Below are 12278 nucleotides of genomic sequence, written 5' to 3'. Positions count from 1 at the left end.
AGAACTCTAATAATATAGTAGTATGTACAGTGACTATAGAACTCTAATAATATACTAATAATATACTAGTATGTACAGTGACTACTAGAACTCTAATAATATACTAGTATGTACATGTGACTATAGAACTCTAATAATATACCAGCATGTACAGTGACTATAGAACTCTAATAATATACTAATAATATACTAGTATGTACAGTGACTAATATAATCTAATAATATACTAATAATATACTAGTATGTACAGGACTACAGAACTCTAATAATATACTAATAATATGCTAGTATGTACAGTGACTATATTAAGTCTAATTAATCATACCTAATAACTATACTAGTGTGTACAGTGACTATAGAACTCTAATAATATACTAGTATGTACAGTGACTATAGAACTTAATAATATACTAGTAGTACAGTGGACTACTAGCACTCTAATAATCTACTAATAATATACTAGCATGTACAGTGGACTACAGAACTCTAATAATATACTAGTATGTACAGTGACTATAGAACTCTATTAATATACTAGTATGTACAGTAACTACAGAACTCTAATAACATACGAATAATATACTTGTATGTACAGTGACTATAGAAATCTAATAATATACTAAAATGCTAGTATGTACAGTGACTATAAAACTCTAATAATATACTAGTATGTACAGTGACTACAGAACTCTAATAATATACTAGTATTTACAGTGACTATAGAACTCTAACAATGTACTAATAATATACTAGTATGTACAGTGATTACAGAACTCTAATAATATACTAGTATGTACAGTGACTATAGAATTCAAATAATATACTAGTATGTACAGTGACTTTAGAACTCTAATAATATACTAGTATGTACAGTGACTATAGAACTCTAATAATATACTAATAAGATACTAGTATGTACAGTGACTATAGCACTCTAATAATATACTAGTATGTACAGTGACTATAGAACTCTAATAATATACAAATAATATACTAGTATGTACAGTGACTATAGAACTCTAATAATATACTAATAATATACTAGTATGTACAGTGACTACAGAACTCTAATAATATACTAGTATGTACAATGAATACAGAACTCTAATAATATACTAGTATGTACAGTAACTATAGAACTCTAATATTATTCTAGTATGTACAGTTACTATAGAATTCTATTAATATACGAGTATGTACAGTGACTATAGAACTCTAATAATATACTAGTATGTACAGTGACTTTAGAACTCCAATAATATACTAGTATGTACAGTGACGACAGAACTCTAATAATATATCATTATGTACAGTGACTACAGAACTCTAATAATATACTAATAATATACTAGTATGTACAGTGACTATAGAACTCTAATAATATAGTAGTATGTACAGTGACTATAGAACTCTAATAATATACTAGTATGTACAGTGACTATAGAACTCTAATAATATACCAGCATGTACAGTGACTATAGAACTCTAATAATATACTAATAATATACTAGTATGTACAGTGACTATATAACTAATAATATACTAATAATATACTAGTATGTACAGTTACTATAGAATTCTATTAATATACTAGTATGTACAGTGACTATAGAACTCTAATAATATACTAGTATGTACAGTGACTTTAGAACTCCAATAATATACTAGTATGTACAGTGACGACAGAACTCTAATAATATACCATTATGTACAGTGACTACAGAACTCTAATAATATACTAATAATATACTAGTATGTACAGTGACCATAGAACTCTAATAATATAGTATATGTACAGTGACTATAGAACTCTAATAATATACCAGCATGTACAGTGACTATAGAACTCTAATAATATACTAATAATATACTAGTATGTACAGTGACTATAGAACTCTAATAATATAGTAGTATGTACTTTGACTATAGAACTCTAATAATATACTAGTATGTACAGTGACTATAGAACTCTAATAATATACTAGTATGTACAGTGACTACAGAACTATAATAATATACTAGTATGTACAGTGACTATAGAACTCTAATAATATACTAATAATATACTAGCATGTACAGTGACTACAGAACTCTAATAATATACTAGTATGTACAGTGACTATAGAACTCTAATAATATACTAGTATGTACAGTAAGTACAGAACTCTAATAATATACTAATAATATACTAGTATGTACAGTGACTATAGAAATCTAATAATATACTAATATACTAGTATGTACAGTGACTATAAAACTCTAATAATATACTAGTATGTACAGTGACTATAGAACTCTAATAATATACTAATAATATACTAGTATGTACAGTGACTATAAAACTCTAATAATATACTAGTATGTACAGTAACTATAGAACTCTAATATTATTCTAGTATGTACAGTTACTATAGAATTATAATAATATACTAGTATGTACAGTGACTATAGAACTCTAATAATATACTAGTATGTACAGTGACTTTAGAACTCCAATAATTTACTAGTATGTACAGTGACTACAGAACTCTAATAATATACCATTATGTACAGTGACTACAGAACTCTAATAATATACTAATATTATACTAGTATGTACAGTGACTATAGAACTCTAATAATATAGTAGTATGTACAGTGACTATAGAACTCTAATAATATACTAATAATATACTAGTATGTACAGTGACTATAGAACTCTAATAATATACTAGTATGTACAGTGACTATAGAACTCTAATAATATACCAGCATGTACAGTGACTATAGAACTCTAATAATATACTAATAATATACTAGTATGTACAGTGACTATATAACTAATAATATACTAATAATATACTAGTATGTACAGTGACTACAGAACTCTAATAATATACTAATAATATGCTAGTATGTACAGTGACTATATAAGTCTAATAATATACTAATAATATACTAGTGTGTACAGTGACTATAGAACTCTAATAATATACTAGTATGTACAGTGACTATAGAACTCTAATAATATACTAGTATGTACAGTGACTATAGAACTCTAATAATATACTAATAATATACTAGCATGTACAGTGACTACAGAACTCTAATAATATACTAGTATGTACAGTGACTATAGAACTCTATTAATATACTAGTATGTACAGTAACTACAGAACTCTAATAACATACGAATAATATACTTGTATGTACAGTGACTATAGAAATCTAATAATATACTAGTATGTACAGTGACTACAGAACTCTAATAATATACTAGTATGTACAGTGACTATAGAACTCTAACAATGTACTAATAATATACTAGTATGTACAGTGATTACAGAACTCTAATAATATACTAGTATGTACAGTGACTATAGAATTCAAATAATATACTAGTATGTACAGTGACTTTAGAACTCTAATAATATACTAGTATGTACAGTGACTATAGAACTCTAATAATATACTAATAAGATACTAGTATGTACAGTGACTATAGCACTCTAATAATATACTAGTATGTACAGTGACTATAGAACTCTAATAATATACAAATAATATACTAGTATGTACAGTGACTATAGAACTCTAATAATATACTAATAATATACTAGTATGTACAGTGACTACAGAACTCTAATAATATACTAGTATGTACAGTGACTACAGAACTCTAATAATATACTAGTATGTACAGTAACTATAGAACTCTAATATTATTCTAGTATGTACAGTTACTATAGAATTCTATTAATATACGAGTATGTACAGTGACTATAGAACTCTAATAATATACTAGTATGTACAGTGACTTTAGAACTCCAATAATATACTAGTATGTACAGTGACGACAGAACTCTAATAATATATCATTATGTACAGTGACTACAGAACTCTAATAATATACTAATAATATACTAGTATGTACAGTGACTATAGAACTCTAATAATATAGTAGTATGTACAGTGACTATAGAACTCTAATAATATACTAGTATGTACAGTGACTATAGAACTCTAATAATATACCAGCATGTACAGTGACTATAGAACTCTAATAATATACTAATAATATACTAGTATGTACAGTGACTATATAACTAATAATATACTAATAATATACTAGTATGTACAGTTACTATAGAATTCTATTAATATACTAGTATGTACAGTGACTATAGAACTCTAATAATATACTAGTATGTACAGTGACTTTAGAACTCCAATAATATACTAGTATGTACAGTGACGACAGAACTCTAATAATATACCATTATGTACAGTGACTACAGAACTCTAATAATATACTAATAATATACTAGTATGTACAGTGACCATAGAACTCTAATAATATAGTAGTATGTACAGTGACTATAGAACTCTAATAATATACTAGTATGTACAGTGACTATAGAACTCTAATAATATACCAGCATGTACAGTGACTATAGAACTCTAATAATATACTAATAATATACTAGTATGTACAGTGACTATATAACTAATAATATACTAATAATATACTAGTATGTACAGTGACTACAGAACTCTAATAATATACTAATAATATACTAGTGTGTACAGTGACTATATAAGTCTAATAATATACTAGTATGTACAGTGACTATAGAACTCTAATAATATACTAGTATGTACAGTGACTTTAGAACTCTAATAATATACTAGTATGTACAGTGACTATAGAACTCTAATAATATACTAATAAGATACTAGTATGTACAGTGACTATAGCACTCTAATAATATACTAGTATGTACAGTGACTATAGAACTCTAATAATATACTAATAATATACTAGTATGTACAGTGACTATAGAACTCTAATAATATACTAATAATATACTAGTATGTACAGTGACTACAGAACTCTAATAATATACTAGTATGTACAGTGACTACAGAACTCTAATAATATACTAGTATGTACAGTAACTACAGAACTCTAATAATATACTAGTATGTACAGTGACTATAGAACTCTAACAATGTACTAATAATATACTAGTATGTACAGTGATTACAGAACTCTAATAATATACTAGTATGTACAGTGACTATAGAATTCAAATAATATACTAGTATGTACAGTGACTTTAGAACTCTAATAATATACTAGTATGTACAGTGACTATAGAACTCTAATAATATACTAATAAGATACTAGTATGTACAGTGACTATAGCACTCTAATAATATACTAGTATGTACAGTGACTTTAGAACTCCAATAATATACTAGTATGTACAGTGACGACAGAACTCTAATGATATACCATTATGTACAGTGACTACAGAACTCTAATAATATACTAATAATATACTAGTATGTACAGTGACTATAGAACTCTAATAATATAGTAGTATGTACAGTGACTATAGAACTCTAATAATATACTAGTATGTACAGTGACTATAGAACTCTAATAATATACCAGCATGTACAGTGACTATAGAACTCTAATAATATACTAATAATATACTAGTATGTACAGTGACTATATAACTAATAATATACTAATAATATACTAGTATGTACAGTGACTACAGAACTCTAATAATATACTAATAATATACTAGTGTGTACAGTGACTATAGAACTCTAATAATATACTAGTATGTACAGTGACTATAGAACTCTAATAATATACTAGTATGTACAGTGACTACAGAACTATAATAATATACTAGTATGTACAGTGACTATAGAACTCTAATAATATACTAATAATATACTAGCATGTACAGTGACTACAGAACTCTAATAATATACTAGTATGTACAGTGACTATAGAACTCTATTAATATACTAGTATGTACAGTAACTACAGAACTCTAATAACATACAAATAATATACTAGTATGTACAGTGACTATAGAAATCTAATAATATACTAATATACTAGTATGTACAGTGAATATAAAACTCTAATAATATACTAGTATGTACAGTGACTACAGAACTCTAATAATATACTAGTATGTACAGTGACTATAGAACTCTAACAATATACTAATAATATACTAGTATGTACAGTGATTACAGAACTCTAATAATATACTAGTATGTACAGTGACTATAGAATTCAAATAATATACTAGTATGTACAGTGACTTTAGAACTCTAATAATATACTAGTATGTACAGTGACTATAGAACTCTAATAATATACTAATAAGATACTAGTATGTACAGTGACTATAGAACTCTAATAATATACAAATAATATACTAGTATGTACAGTGACTATAGAACTCTAATAATATACTAATAATATACTAGTATGTACAGTGACTACAGAACTCTAATAATATACTAGTATGTACAGTGACTACAGAACTCTAATAATATACTAGTATGTACAGTAACTATAGAACTCTAATATTATTCTAGTATGTACAGTTACTATAGAATTCTATTAATATACTAGTATGTACAGTGACTTTAGAACTCCAATAATATACTAGTATGTACAGTGACGACAGAACTCTAATAATATACCATTATGTACAGTGACTACAGAACTCTAATAATATACTAATAATATACTAGTATGTACAGTGACTATAGAACTCTAATAATATAGTAGTATGTACAGTGACTATAGAACTCTAATAATATACTAGTATGTACAGTGACTATAGAACTCTAATAATATACTAGTATGTACAGTGACTACAGAACTATAATAATATACTAGTATGTACAGTGACTATAGAACTCTAATAATATACTAATAATATACTAGCATGTACAGTGACTACAGAACTCTAATAATATACTAGTATGTACAGTGACTATAGAACTGTAATAATATACTAGTATGTACAGTAAGTACAGAACTCTAATAATATACTAATAATATACTAGTATGTACAGTGACTATAGAAATCTAATAATATACTAATATACTAGTATGTACAGTGACTATAAAACTCTAATAATATACTAGTATGTACAGTGACTATAGAACTCTAATAATATACTAATAATATACTAGTATGTACAGTGACTATAAAACTCTAATAATATACTAGTATGTACAGTAACTATAGAACTCTAATATTATTCTAGTATGTACAGTTACTATAGAATTCTAATAATATACTAGTATGTACAGTGACTATAGAACTCTAATAATATACTAGTATGTACAGTGACTTTAGAACTCCAATAATTTACTAGGATGTACAGTGACTACAGAACTCTAATAATATACCATTATGTACAGTGACTACAGAACTCTAATAATATACTAATATTATACTAGTATGTACAGTGACTATAGAACTCTAATAATATAGTAGTATGTACAGTGACTATAGAACTCTAATAATATACTAATAATATACTAGTATGTACAGTGACTATAGAACTCTAATAATATACTAGTATGTACAGTGACTATAGAACTCTAATAATATACCAGCATGTACAGTGACTATAGAACTCTAATAATATACTAATAATATACTAGTATGTACAGTGACTATATAACTAATAATATACTAATAATATACTAGTATGTACAGTGACTACAGAACTCTAATAATATACTAATAATATGCTAGTATGTACAGTGACTATATAAGTCTAATAATATACTAACAATATACTAGTGTGTACAGTGACTATAGAACTCTAATAATATACTAGTATGTACAGTGACTATAGAACTCTAATAATATACTAGTATGTACAGTGACTACAGAACTATAATAATATACTAGTATGTACAGTGACTATAGAACTCTAATAATATACTAATAATATACTAGCATGTACAGTGACTACAGAACTATAATAATATACTAGTATGTACAGTGACTATAGAACTCTATTAATATACTAGTATGTACAGTAACTACAGAACTCTAATAACATACGAATAATATACTAGTATGTACAGTGACTATAGAAATCTAATAATATACTAATATACTAGTATGTACAGTGACTATAAAACTCTAATAATATACTAGTATGTACAGTGACTATAGAACTCTAATAATATACTAATAATATACTAGTATGTACAGTGACTATAGAACTCTAATAATATACTAGTATGTACAGTGACTATAGAACTCTAATAATATACTAGTATGTACAGTGACTATAAAACTCTAATAATATACTAGTATGTACAGTGACTATATAACTATAAAAATATACTAGTATGTACAGTAACTATAGAACTCTAATAATATTCTAGTATGTACAGTGACTATAGAATTCTAATAATATACTAGTATGTACAGTGACTATAGAACTCTAATAATATACTAGTATGTACAGTGACTTTAGAACTCCAATAATATACTAGTATGTACAGTGACTACAGAACTCTAATAATATACCATTATGTACAGTGACTACAGAACTCTAATAATATACTAATAAGATACTAGTATGTACAGTGACTATAGAACTCTAATAATATACTCATAATATAGTAGTATGTACAGTGACTATAGAACTCTAATAATATACTAGTATGTACAGTGACTATAGAACTATAATAATATACTAGTATGTACAGTGACTATAGAACTCTAATAATATACTAGTATGTACAGTGACTATAGAACTCTAATAATATACTAATAATATACTAGTATGTACATTGACTACAGAACTCTAATAATATACTAGTATGTACAGTGACTATAGAACTCTAATAATATACTAGTATGTACAGTGACTATAGAACTCTAATAATATACTAATAAGATACTAGTATGTACAGTGACTATAGCACTCTAATAATATACTAGTATGTACAGTGACTATAGAACTCTAATAATATACTAGTATGTACAGTGACTATAGAACTCTAATAATATACTAATAATATACTAGTATGTACAGTGACTATAGAACTCTAATAATATACTAGTATGTACAGTGACTATAGAACTCTAATAATATACTAATAATATACTAGTATGTACAGTGACTATAGAACTCTAATAATATACTAATAAGATATTAGTATGTACAGTGACTATAGCACTCTAATAATATACTAGTATGTACAGTGACTATAGAACTCTAATAATATACTAGTATGTACAGTGACTATAGAACTCTAATAATATACTAATAATATACTAGTATGTACAGTGACTACAGAACTCTAATAATATACTAGTATGTACAGTGACTATAGAACTCTAATAATATACTAGTATGTACAGTGACTATAGAACTCTAATAATATACTAATAATATACTAGTATGTACAGTGACTACAGAACTCTAATAATATACTAGTATGTACAGTGACTATAGAACTCTAATAATATACTAGTATGTACAGTGACTATAGAAAGTCTACACACCCTTGAACTTTTTTCAAAATTTTCTGCCTTAAAATTACATCTAAAAATCCTACTCCACATTTTCAAATTGAAATAAAATTGTCTTTACCCAACTGAGTTGAAGCACCTTTGGCAGCCATTAAAGCTGTGAATCATTTGAAGTTAGATTCAACCAACTTTGCACAACTCTTAAGGCAACATATATCCATTGTTTTCGTCAAAATTGTTCAAGCTCATTACATTTGGTTGGGAATCATTGATGGACAGCAATAATCAAACCTTGTCTGACTTTCAAGTGAGTGTACTTCACTTGACTGAGACTAGAACCAGTCAACAACACTCAACACCTTTTGGAAAGCCATTCTTGTGTGTCTTTGGCATTTAAATGTCTGTTATTGTCTCGCTGAAAAATAAATCTATCCCAGGGTTACACTGAGGTAGGTTTTCCCTCAATTTTTTTTCCAAGGCTTTGCTCCTTTTCATATTTATTTTGATCCTGACAAACTCCCCAGTCCATGCTGATGACAAGCATACCCATAATCTGATGCTGCCAACACAATACTTGAAAATAGAGAGGGTTTCACTCTGTTGTGTTGTATTGGGTTTGATCCGACCCTGCAGTTTTTAATTTAGGCCAAAAAGTAAATTTATTGGCCGTGTTCTCTTGCAGTATTATTTAACAGTCTTGTTGCAACCAGAATGGATGATTTGGAGTGGATTTTATAACACAGACTATTTTTTGTTTCACTTTGTTATACAAGCCAGTAACATGCAGTGAATGCACTGTTGTTGATCCCTCTGTATTTTTAAGTATTGTGGCGGCAGCATCATGTTATGGGTTTGCTTGTCACCGGCAGGGACTGGGGAGTTTGTCAGGATCCCCCCCAAAAATATGAAAAGGAGCAAAGCCCAGGTAAAAAGTTCGAAGAAAACCTACCTCGGTCTTCTGAAAATTTGACCCTGAGATAGTGTTATAATTTTTCTGCGGGACAATTACACAACATGTTTATGCCAAATACACACCAGAATGGCTTTCCAATAGTGTTCCTGAGTGGTCTAGTCTCAGTCCTGACTGAAATCTTCCTAAAAATACACCACAGAGACAAGGTTTAAATATCGCTGTCCATCAATGATTCCCAACCAAACATACTGAGCTTGAGGAATTATGACAAAAAACGATGGATATATGTCACCCTAAGAGTTGTGCAAAGTTGGTAGAATCTTATTCCAAATTATTCACAGCTGGAGACTTATGGTGCTTCCACCAAGTATTAACTCAGGGGGGGTGGAGACTTATGGTGCTTCCACCAAGTATTAACTCAGGGGGGGTGGAGACTTATGGTGCTTCCACCAAGTATTAACTCAGGGGGGGGTGGAGACTTATGGTGCTTCCACCAAGTATTAACTCAGAGGGGGTGGAGACTTATGGTGCTTCCACCAAGTATTAACTCAGGGGTGGGTGGAGACTTATGGTGCTTCCACCAAGTATTAACTCAGGGGGGTGGAGACTTATGGTGCTTCCACCAAGTATTAACTCAGGGGTGGGTGGAGACTTATGGTGCTTCCACCAAGTATTAAGTCAGGGGTGGGTGGAGACTTATGGTGCTTCCACCAAGTATTAACTCAGAGGGGGTGGAGACTTATGGTGCTTCCACCAAGTATTAACTCAGGGGGGGTGGAGACTTATGGTGCTTCCACCAAGTATTAACTCAGGGGGGGTGGAGACATATGGTGCTTCCACCAAGTATTAACTCAGGGTGGGTGGAGACTTATGGTGCTTCCACCAAGTATTAACTCAGGGGTGGGTGGAGACTTATGGTGCTTCCACCAAGTATTAACTCAGGGGTGGGTGGAGACTTATGGTTCTTCCACCAAGTATTAACTCAGAGGGGGTGGAGACTTATGGTGCTTCCACCAAGTATTAACTCAGAGGGGGTGGAGACTTATGGTGCTTCCACCAAGTATTAACTCAGGGGGGTGGAGACTTATGGTGCTTCCACCAAGTATTAACTCAGAGGGGGTGGAGACTTATGGTGCTTCCACCAAGTATTAACTCAGGGGGGGTGCAGACTTATGGTGCTTCCACCAAGTATTAACTCAGGGGGGGTGGAGACTTATGGTGCTTCCACCAAGTATTAACTCAGGGGGGGTGGAGACTTATGGTGCTTCCACCAAGTATTAACTCAGGGGGGGTGGAGACTTATGGTGCTTCCACCAAGTATTAACTCAGAGGGGGTGTAGACTTATGGTGCTTCCACCAAGTATTAACTCATGGGTGGGTGGAGACTTATGGTGCTTCCACCAAGTATTAACTCAGAGGGGGTGGAGACTTATAGTGCTTCCACCAAGTATTAACTCAGGGGGGGTGGAGACTTATGGTGCTTCCACCAAGCATTAACTCAGGGGGGTGGAGCCTTATGGTGCTTCCACCAAGTATTAACTCAGGGGGGGTGGAGACTTATGGTGCTTCCACCAAGTATTAACTCAGGGGGGGTGGAGACTTATGGTGCTTCCACCAAGTATTAACTCAGGGGGGGTGGAGACATATGGTGCTTCCACCAAGTATTAACTCAGGGTGGGTGGAGACTTATGGTGCTTCCACCAAGTATTAACTCAGGGGTGGGTGGAGACTTATGGTGCTTCCACCAAGTATTAACTCAGGGGTGGGTGGAGACTTATGGTTCTTCCACCAAGTATTAACTCAGAGGGGGTGGAGACTTATGGTGCTTCCACCAAGTATTAACTCAGAGGGGGTGGAGACTTATGGTGCTTCCACCAAGTATTAACTCAGGGGGGTGGAGACTTATGGTGCTTCCACCAAGTATTAACTCAGAGGGGGTGGAGACTTATGGTGCTTCCACCAAGTATTAACTCAGGGGGGGTGGAGACTTATGGTGCTTCCACCAAGTATTAACTCAGAGGGGGGTGGAGACTTATGGTGCTTCCACCAAG

The 12278-nt window shown here is 30.6% G+C and overlaps 1 protein-coding gene across 1 annotated transcript in view; it reads right to left on the bottom strand.

Moving 5' to 3' along the window:
- Positions 1 to 12278, bottom strand: part of LOC115183973 (multidrug resistance-associated protein 9) — a gene marked incomplete in the record, with an annotated part of 116097 nt that overhangs the window by 81523 nt on the left and 22296 nt on the right.

Source organism: Salmo trutta, unplaced genomic scaffold, assembly GCF_901001165.1.
Source record: "Salmo trutta unplaced genomic scaffold, fSalTru1.1, whole genome shotgun sequence".
NCBI lineage: Eukaryota > Metazoa > Chordata > Actinopteri > Salmoniformes > Salmonidae > Salmo > Salmo trutta.
The sequence above is the reverse complement of the archived record's forward strand: the minus strand, read 5'-3'. Positions and strand labels throughout refer to the sequence as shown.